This window comes from Eriocheir sinensis, chromosome 32 (genome assembly GCF_024679095.1).
Source record: "Eriocheir sinensis breed Jianghai 21 chromosome 32, ASM2467909v1, whole genome shotgun sequence".
NCBI classification, from domain to species: domain Eukaryota; kingdom Metazoa; phylum Arthropoda; class Malacostraca; order Decapoda; family Varunidae; genus Eriocheir; species Eriocheir sinensis.
In genome coordinates this window covers 11,175,850-11,184,299 of record NC_066540.1, presented here as the reverse complement: position 1 = coordinate 11,184,299, position 8,450 = coordinate 11,175,850, and the positions used below count along the sequence as shown (strand labels likewise).

The 8,450-nt window shown below is 48.0% G+C and overlaps 1 protein-coding gene across 2 annotated transcripts in view; it reads right to left on the bottom strand.

Moving 5' to 3' along the window:
* LOC127006137 (T-box protein H15-like) overlaps positions 1-5,805 on the bottom strand; it is an 80,085-nt gene extending 74,280 nt beyond the window's left edge. Inside the window, exon 1 of one of the 2 annotated variants that reach the window (XM_050875667.1) lies at positions 4,060-5,805. The gene's annotated coding sequence lies outside the window, so the exon portion shown is untranslated. The remainder of the gene's footprint in view (positions 1-4,059) is intronic. The other variant, XM_050875668.1, reaches the window with a different exon arrangement.
* Between the last annotated feature and the right edge of the window lie 2,645 nt (positions 5,806-8,450).

The window sequence follows — 8,450 nt, the reverse complement described above, 5'->3', positions numbered from 1 at the left end:
ATTCCCTGCTGAAGAACCTGAGGCCATGGCAACACGAGCAACCTCTTTTGTATCTTTTTTAGGAGCAGCGAGTAGCGGGCTTTTTTTTATTATTGTTTTCTTTTTTTGTGTGTGCCCTTGAGCTGCCTCCTTTGTTGTAAAAAAAAAAAAACGCGGAAAAGCCAAAAAATTAAGAAAAATCACAGAACCGAGGATCATAAAAAATAAACAGAGAAACTAAGACGGGCTGGGAAACCAAATAAAAGGACAAATAAATAAAGAAACAAACCAAAAGACAGAGAAAATAAATAACAAAGAAAAGAATGAGACCAAAAAATAGCAGATAACAAGAAAGATTAGAAAACAAGAAACGGAAACATCAAGACAAGTTGGAAAAACAAATAAAAAGGACAAATAGATAAAGAAACAAACCAAAAAAACAGAGAAAATAAATAACCGAGAGATTAAAAAAAAAAAACATTCAAAACAGAGAGACCAAAAAAAACAGCAGATAACAAGAAAGATTAGAAAACAAGAAACGGAAACATCAAGAAACCGAGAAACCAAGACTTAAGAAAACAAAACCAAAAAAAAGAGAAACCAGGATGGACAGAATAAAAAAAAAATACTTACGACAACCAAGGAACAAAGAAACCAATAAAGAAAAAAAATTACAATAAGCAGAAACAATAAGAAACAGAAACATCGAAGAGCAGAGACAAAAGAAAACAGAGGAAAACAAGAATCAAAACAAAGGAAAACACGACGTAAAAAATATAAAGAAAAGCAGATAGATAATTATAAAGGAAAAAAATCTGCGTACAAGTGTTTGGTATTTTTTTGTCCCTCCTCAGTTAATAAATATAATAAGAGGGTTTTTTTTTTCTTTCTCTTGTTTAGTGTAAGATGGCGTGATGTGTAATTCCCTTCGTCCTTTCTCTCATCCTTCCTTCGCTTTTTTTTTCCTCGTCCTTGTCAGTATCGAAGAATGTCTTGACTAAAAACAATATTTACAGTGACCGTGTAATTCCCTTCGTCCTTCCTTCCTTCCTTCCTTCGTTTTTTACTCGTCTTTGTCTTTTAAATGTAGATAAATTTTTAACTAAAAAGTGTTGCTAGATACAACATTTACAGTGGCCGTGTAATTCCGTCCGTTCTTTCTTCTTTTCTTCATTTATATTCTCGTCCGTGTCTTTTATATATCGAAGACTGTCTAAAAAGCGTAACCAAAGGATGCAACATTGACAGTGGATCCTTGTAATTCCGTCCTTCCTTCTTTTCTTTGTTTATATTCTCGTCCTTGTAATTTATATATCGAAGAATAAGTAAGAAGTGTAACCAAGGGACGCAGCGATGACAGTGGATCCTTGTAATTCTTTCTTCCTACAATATTTTCCTCGTTTATATTCTCGTCCTTGTCTTTTATATATCGAAGAATAAGAAGTGTAACCAAGGAGAACAGTAATTCCGTCCTACCTTCCTTTCTTCGTATGCATTCTCGTCCTTGTCATTTAGATATCGAAGAATGAGTAAAAAGTATATCGAAGGGACGTTGCATTGACAGTGGCCTTCATAAGCAATCGTGCAGCTGACCTCCGTTTTCTTCGACAGTATCACAATGTCTCACCGCCAAGAAGGAAGTCGAGTCACACGCACGCCACCACCGGACGGACGTTCATTATTGCATTGTTTTCGAAGACGCGTGGACGTTCTCGGCGGTTTTTCTTGCGTCACTTTTATCGTATCTCTTTTTGACAGCAGGAAACACGGCGCCGGGGATTGTTGTTGTTGTTGTTGTTGTTGCACGTCCGGCCTTCAGGTGGTTTCTTATCATCGCGTTTTTGTCGTGCCTCGAAGAGAATTAGTGAATGTTCTTTTTTGTATAAACATACGCTTGAAAGTTTTTTTGGCATATCGGGAGTGAAGCGATTTATAGTGTGTGTGTTTGTGTGTGTGTGTGTGTGTGTGTGGGTAGGTGGGTAGAAATGTAAATAGGTAAGTAGATAGGTAGGTAGCCAGGGAGGTAAATAGATAGATAGACTTATTGAAAGGTAGATAGGTAGATAGGCAGGTATAGGTGGGTAGTTAGGTAGTTACCCGACATGATGAATAAGCAGGTAGACAAGTATAAGTAAGCAGCGGATAGATAGATCGTTAGATAGGCTGGAGCAGATAGATCGAGAGGTAGATAGACTTGTATCGAGGCGGCTTATCTTACACTTTACATATCCAATCCGGCGGAGAGAAAGGAAGACGGAGCGACAGAAAAAAAAATGAATTCTCAAGCCGTCAACGGGATAATTAATGAGGACAAGCCGCGGGGATGACCACCTCGCACGTGTCTTCCTCCTCCTCCTCCTCCTCCTCCTCTTCCTCTCTCACGTATGACCACCTTGAGAAAAAAACAGCAATTGGTTTATTACGCCTATTTTTTTTTTAAGGATTTCAACTCCACTATTTTGTTTTCGTTATTTCCGTTATAAGTTTACGGTATTATATTTTACCTTCCATTTTTTAATCATTAGATGACTTTTGTCCTTAATGTTCTCTGTTCTTTATTTCTTCTTTCTTTATTGATTGATTATTTGTGTTTTTTTTTTTGAGGGGGGGAGGGGCGTTAGGATCTTTATTTCTAGTTTTCTGTTTAACCAAGTGTATTTTTGTTTACTCCGTTTTCTCTTCATTTTCTTCATCTCTTCTTCAAATCGTATTATTTATTCTTTTTTCCTATTCCTACTCTTCTCTCTTCCTTTGGTTTCTCTATGTTCCTCTTTCTTGTAAACTTCCTCGTTGCCTCAGTCCACTGTTCCCTTCGCTCATTCACCTACTTCCTTTTCTTTCCCTCCCTTCTTTTCCTTCCCTTATTCACTTCTTTAACCTCTGAGTGAATTATTCCCTCCGCCGAGTTGTTTTTTCCCTTCCGTTTTTTCCTTCTTAACCAACCACTTCCACCACCACTTCCTCTCCCTCCTCCTCCTCCTCCTCCTCCTCCTCCTCCTCCTCCTCCTCCAATCCTAACCAATAACATGACCGACCTCCCCCTTCTGTGGTTAGTTTTCCTTGTTTAAACCAGAACAGCCCTCTTCTTCCCCTTTGTGCGTGTGTGTGTGTGTGTGTGTGTGTGTGTGTGTGTGTGTGTGTGTGTGTGTGTGTGTGTTTGTGTGTGTGTGTGTGTGTGCACGTGGGGTAATGTCTCGTGTGCGTAATAAGCGTGAGATCAGTGGAGGGGTGTGTGTGTGTGTGCGTGTGTGCTAGGGGGAGGGCCGGGTGTCGGGTGCTCGCCGCTTGTTGTCTTGTTAACGTCAAGTAAGTGAAAGCAGATGAATAAGGCAACGGGAATGAGAGGGCGGCTGAGTGGGTGAGTGAGTGAGTGAGTGGATGCCTGACTTAACGAGTGAGAGTGAAGGAGTGAGTAAGTGAGTGAGTTAGTGAATGTGTATGTTACACTCACCGAAAATGATAGTAGCACGATGCACGTGACCTACCCACCCACTAAAGGCATTGCATCGCTAGTCAGCCAGCCAGCCATTCAGCCAGCCATTCAGCCAGCCAGCCTGGCACCAGTGTACGCAACCAATCCCTCCGTCAGCCAGCTGATTAGACGGCCGGCCGCTGCCGCTGCCGTCGCCGCCGCCGCCACCCTCGCTCACGGGTCGGCGGGATTTCACCGCCCTTTTCCGTGATCGCGAGACTTTGCCCCTCCGTTATCTTTGGCGAGGCAGCAGCAGCAGCGAGTTACCTTAAGTCCCGAGGCGTTGCCGCCGCTGCTGATGCTGCTGATGGTGGTGATGGTGGTGGTAGGTGGTGGGGGGGCGTGGCCGTCGCCAAGTGTTAGGGACGTGAATGACCACGCTGATGACACACTTATATATTCACACCCACACCAATAATCTCCATTAAGCGACGCCTCAGCACAGCCACACGCGGCCACGAGCCTCAGCCCGCCGCTACCACCACTCAGCGCCGTCGCCGCCGCCGCCGCTCCGCTTCCCGGCCAGTAATCTTTGGAGCTAAGCCTCGAGCCACCACGCTCACCGCCGCCCGCTGCCCGGCACTCTCGCGACCCTCAGTGACACTCACTCCGAGGCACGCCGCCACACGCCAGCACCAGGGGGGCCCCGGCCACTGGGTTACAAAAGGGCTTCTTGCTTAAGGAAATCGCGCGCGAGAGAGAACTCGGTTGATGAAGCTGTGAGCGCCGCCATGACAGTTGGGGGAGGGAGTCGCCGAGTTGCCGATGGTCCCCAGCGGCTGCCCGTGTCCTGGAGGCGTCGCCGCGACCCGCCTACCTCGCGCCGCCCCGACGTCCCCGGCGAGCACGGCCTGCAGCACGGGCTCGGGGACACAATCTTAGAAATGTTTGTACCTCCTGACTGGGGCGGGAGGAGCTCGGGTATTTGAGGCGAGCGGCGAGGCGAGGCAGGGCGGCGGGAGGGAGGGCGAGGGGGCGTGAAGCCTGAGTGACAGCGCGGCGGGGGAAGCGGAGTCAGACCGGCGGGAGGCGGGGTCAGGGGCGCAACACCTTCACTTATTTACTTGACTTTTTATGTTCTAACGATTAGCAGACCCGAGCAAGGCGGAGGAAGGGGGGGGGGGAGGAAGGGAGGGTACAAGGTGAATAGGAGGGGCAGAAGCTTCCCCTTTTTTTTAATCCTCCAGCTAATTCAATCTGGCCGTCTCCTCCCCCGAATCAGCACCACATCGCCCTCAGGATGTATGCGCTGTGAAGCCATGCAGGGCCCAGTGAAGCTCCTTTTTACTTTTTTCTTTGTCCCTGCCCAGCCGCCTCCCAGGCCCGACGGGCGGCAGAGGGACCGCCCGCCACGGCCCTGATGAAGTTGACTCAGCCCTCAGGAATCATCCTCTTCCATCATCCCCTCATTAATGGCTCCGCGACCCCTTCCTCCCCCCTCGCCACCGACGACTTTACTTTATCCTCTGCCGGGGACGCATAATTTTGTGTGGTATTTTTCCACCTCCGCCTCCAGGCTCGCCGCCGCCGGCCTCGCCCGCCGCCGTCACCGCCGTGTTGGTTTATTCGGCGGGACAACGTAATCTTGTTCTTGCGCGCGGCTCGTTTCCCGCGGCCCCTTCCCGCTCCGGTGGCCTGCCTGCCTCGTCTCCCTGATAACTTCTAATCATAGTTGCGGGAATGAGTTGTTTAATCAGTACATTTACTCTCCGACTCCTCCTCTTTTTTTCTGCGGCCGCCGTCGGAGGGAACGGCAAGTGGCGGACCAGACTTGTTCAGGAGCGGCCAGTGGGTTCAAAACATCGCCAGATCTAAAGTGAACAATGACTCGGCTGTAAAATTACTCGCTCCGTGTCAGGTGAAGAAGCCGGCGTCGTAGGTGGTCGAGAGGGGCGCCTCGGCCCGCCACTTCCACTTCCCCCGACGGGCGGCAAACCTTCTTGCGGTCACCAGCTTAATCTTGTGGTTGGCTCCGCCCAGGGGCGTCACCCAGAACCTCCACCAATCAGCGGCCGAGACTGACGAGGCAATCTCCTCTTGTTATGGGGGGTTGACACAATCATAATGGGCCGCGCCCACAATGTTTCGTCCGTTCCACTCCCGATCGTTCCTCGGCACACACTCGGGCCGTGCAAAAGACTGGCCGTGAGTGTTTAAGACTTCAAAGTAAAGTCACTTGGGGTCCTCCTTGGCTTTTCTGAGGCCGCTAGTACCGCGGCGGCCCCAGCCCCGCGGGCCACGACGCCCCCAGTGGTGGGGCCTGAGCGAGGCGGGGCAAGGGGCCGAGCGATGGCTCTGGAGGCGGCCTTCAATAATATTCTCTGGCTGCACACAATGAGCAAATAATATTTCAAAGGCGCGAGGGAGGGAGGGCGGGGGAAGAGAAGGCGGAGGGGGACCACCCTGCCTATCTGGTAGCATCTGTACCTCTCCCGACGACGCCGAGATTACGAAGGCCACATCATCTTATAGCGTTTTAGCGTCGCCCCTTCCTTTCATATATTATCGCAAACACTCGCTGGATTTATTGCCAATTGCATACATATTACTTCATCAGTGACCTCCCTTGTACGCCCTGATGGATGGCCGGAGCCGCGGGGCCGATAGCACTGTGAGAGGACTGGCTAAGTAAGGCGGGGGGGGAGGAGGAGGAGGAGGAGGAAGAGGAGGAGGGGGAGGAGAGGCAGATAAAGAGAAGAAGGATAGAGAAGGGGGCGCGGCAGTGAGCCAGATTGTATACACAGACATGCAAAAGATGATAGAGTCGTAAGGACTTAGGACTAGGGGCGCGGGAGGAGGAGGAGGAGGAGGAGGAGGATAGGGCGAAGAAGGGAGGGATGTCAAGGGGAGAGAAGAGCGTGGTGTCAGGAGGCTGGTAAAGTGAGGGAGGAATGTGGCGGAGTATTAGGGAGAGGATGAGTGGTGGAGAGACTCGGGCCGCGCGGGAGATAGCAACGGAGAGAGAGAGAGAGAGAGAGAGAGAGAGAGAGAGAGAGAGAGAGAGAGAGAGAGAGAGATAGGAAAAGATTAGCAAATATTCAGTAGGTGTTCTGAAGGTTAATTAAAAGCGTTATGACGAGAGAAAAAGAGAGAGAGAGAGAGAGAGAGAGAGAGAGAGAGAGAGAGAGAGAGAGAGAGAGAGAGAGAGAGAGAGAGAGAGAGAGAGAGAGAGAGAGAGAGAGAGAGAGAGAGAGAGAGAGAGAGAGAGAGAGAGAGAGAGAGAGAGAGAGAGAGAGAGAGAGAGAGAGAGAGGAAGCATATGAGATTTATTAACAAGTCTGAGTCTGAGAGCGGACGGAAGAAATAGTAAACACAACATTAAACATCCCCCACATAAATACACAAATATACGTATACATATTCAAACACATAGACGAATTAATACATACCATACACCATTACACAGAAAATCTACATACACATATACACATTTTGACTTAATTTAGGACACCATTCTTTTCTATTCTTTTTTTCTCCGGTTTTTTTTTTTTTTTTTTTTTTTGTGTATTTTTCTCTCCCTTGTTGTCTTGGCCTCTTCGGTTTCATATTTTGGCATAAATTGTTAGCATATTCATTCATAATCATTTTCATTTCTCTGTCTTTCTGTATTGCCTCTCCAGCCTCTTAAATACAGTCAGCATTTACTAATCACACATATTCTAAGATATCATTCATTCTTCTTTTCTTTCATTTATTCTGTATTTCTTTCTCGTATCGTCTAAATCTGTGTCTTTCTAGTCTTAACAATCTTTTACATACAGTTGTTAATTATACTCATCTCCATGCCACACTTATTCTCACATATCAGTCATTCTTTTCTTTCTTTCATTTTCTATTTCTCTTGTATCGTCTAAATGTCTTTCCAGTCTTAACAATCTTCTACATACAGTTGTTATACTCATCTCCATACCATACATACTCTAACATATTTATATCAGTCACTCTTTTCTTTCTTTCATTTTCTGTTTCTCTCGTATCGTCTAAGTGTTTGTTTTTTCAATTCTGTATCTCACTCTCGTATCGCCTAAATATTTCTCTTTCCGATCCTCCACAGCTAAAGTTGGACGGTCCCCTCAAGGCTCAACTCACTTTCAACTTCGTGTGTGTGTGTGTGTGTGTGTGTGTGTGTGTGTGTGTGTGTGTGTGTGTGTGTCAGTGTGTCTGTCTTCTCATCACCGAGGAAGAAACGCGGCCTCAGCGAAGGAAGGAAAGGTCGGGTCGGTCGGTCGGACGGGCACCTCAGATTCGAAGAGGAAAACCCAACTTCGAAGTAACCAAGTTAGTCTTCGTCTGGCCGCAATATTCCTCTTGTTTGGTGCATGTTGTGTGTGTTGTTGTTGTTCTAGTTTCGTCTTCCCTGCATGATGAGAGAGAGAGAGAGAGAGAGAGAGAGAGAGAGAGAGAGAGAGAGAGAGAGAGAGAGAGAGAGAGAGAGAGAGAGAGAGAGAGAGAGAGAGAGAGAGAGAGAGAGAGAGAGAGAGTGGGAGTGAGTGGGAGTGAGTGGGAGCGAGTGCTTAAAGACTTACCGGTGAAGAAGGAGGAGGAAGAGGAGTGTCGAGTTTGCCCTTGAGGAGATAACACGCTGACACTCTCGTAGGGGCTAAGAGAGAGAAGGATAAGGGAGGGAACGGCTGAGGAGGGGGCGCGGGGAGCGTTTAAGGGCTTGAGGGAGGCAGCGAATTATGGGAAGGAGTAAGAGCGGCAGAGAGGGGGGCAGCATGGGAAGGAGAGAGAGAAGGGGAGACAGAAAGAAGGAGAGAGGTAGAAAGCGAGCCAGCGTGGGAGGAAAGGGAAGGAAAGAGGAGGGACAGAAGGCAGAAGGGAGGAAGAGCGGTAGAGAGGAGGACAGTATGGGGAGGAAAGGGAGGGAAAGAGGAGTAGAGACAGAGAGAAGGAGGAGGAAGAGAGACAGAGAGAGAGAGAGAGAGAGAGAGGGAGACAGAGGGAAGAAGGAAGGGAGGAAGAGCGGTAGAGAGGAGGACTGTGTGGGGAGGAAAGG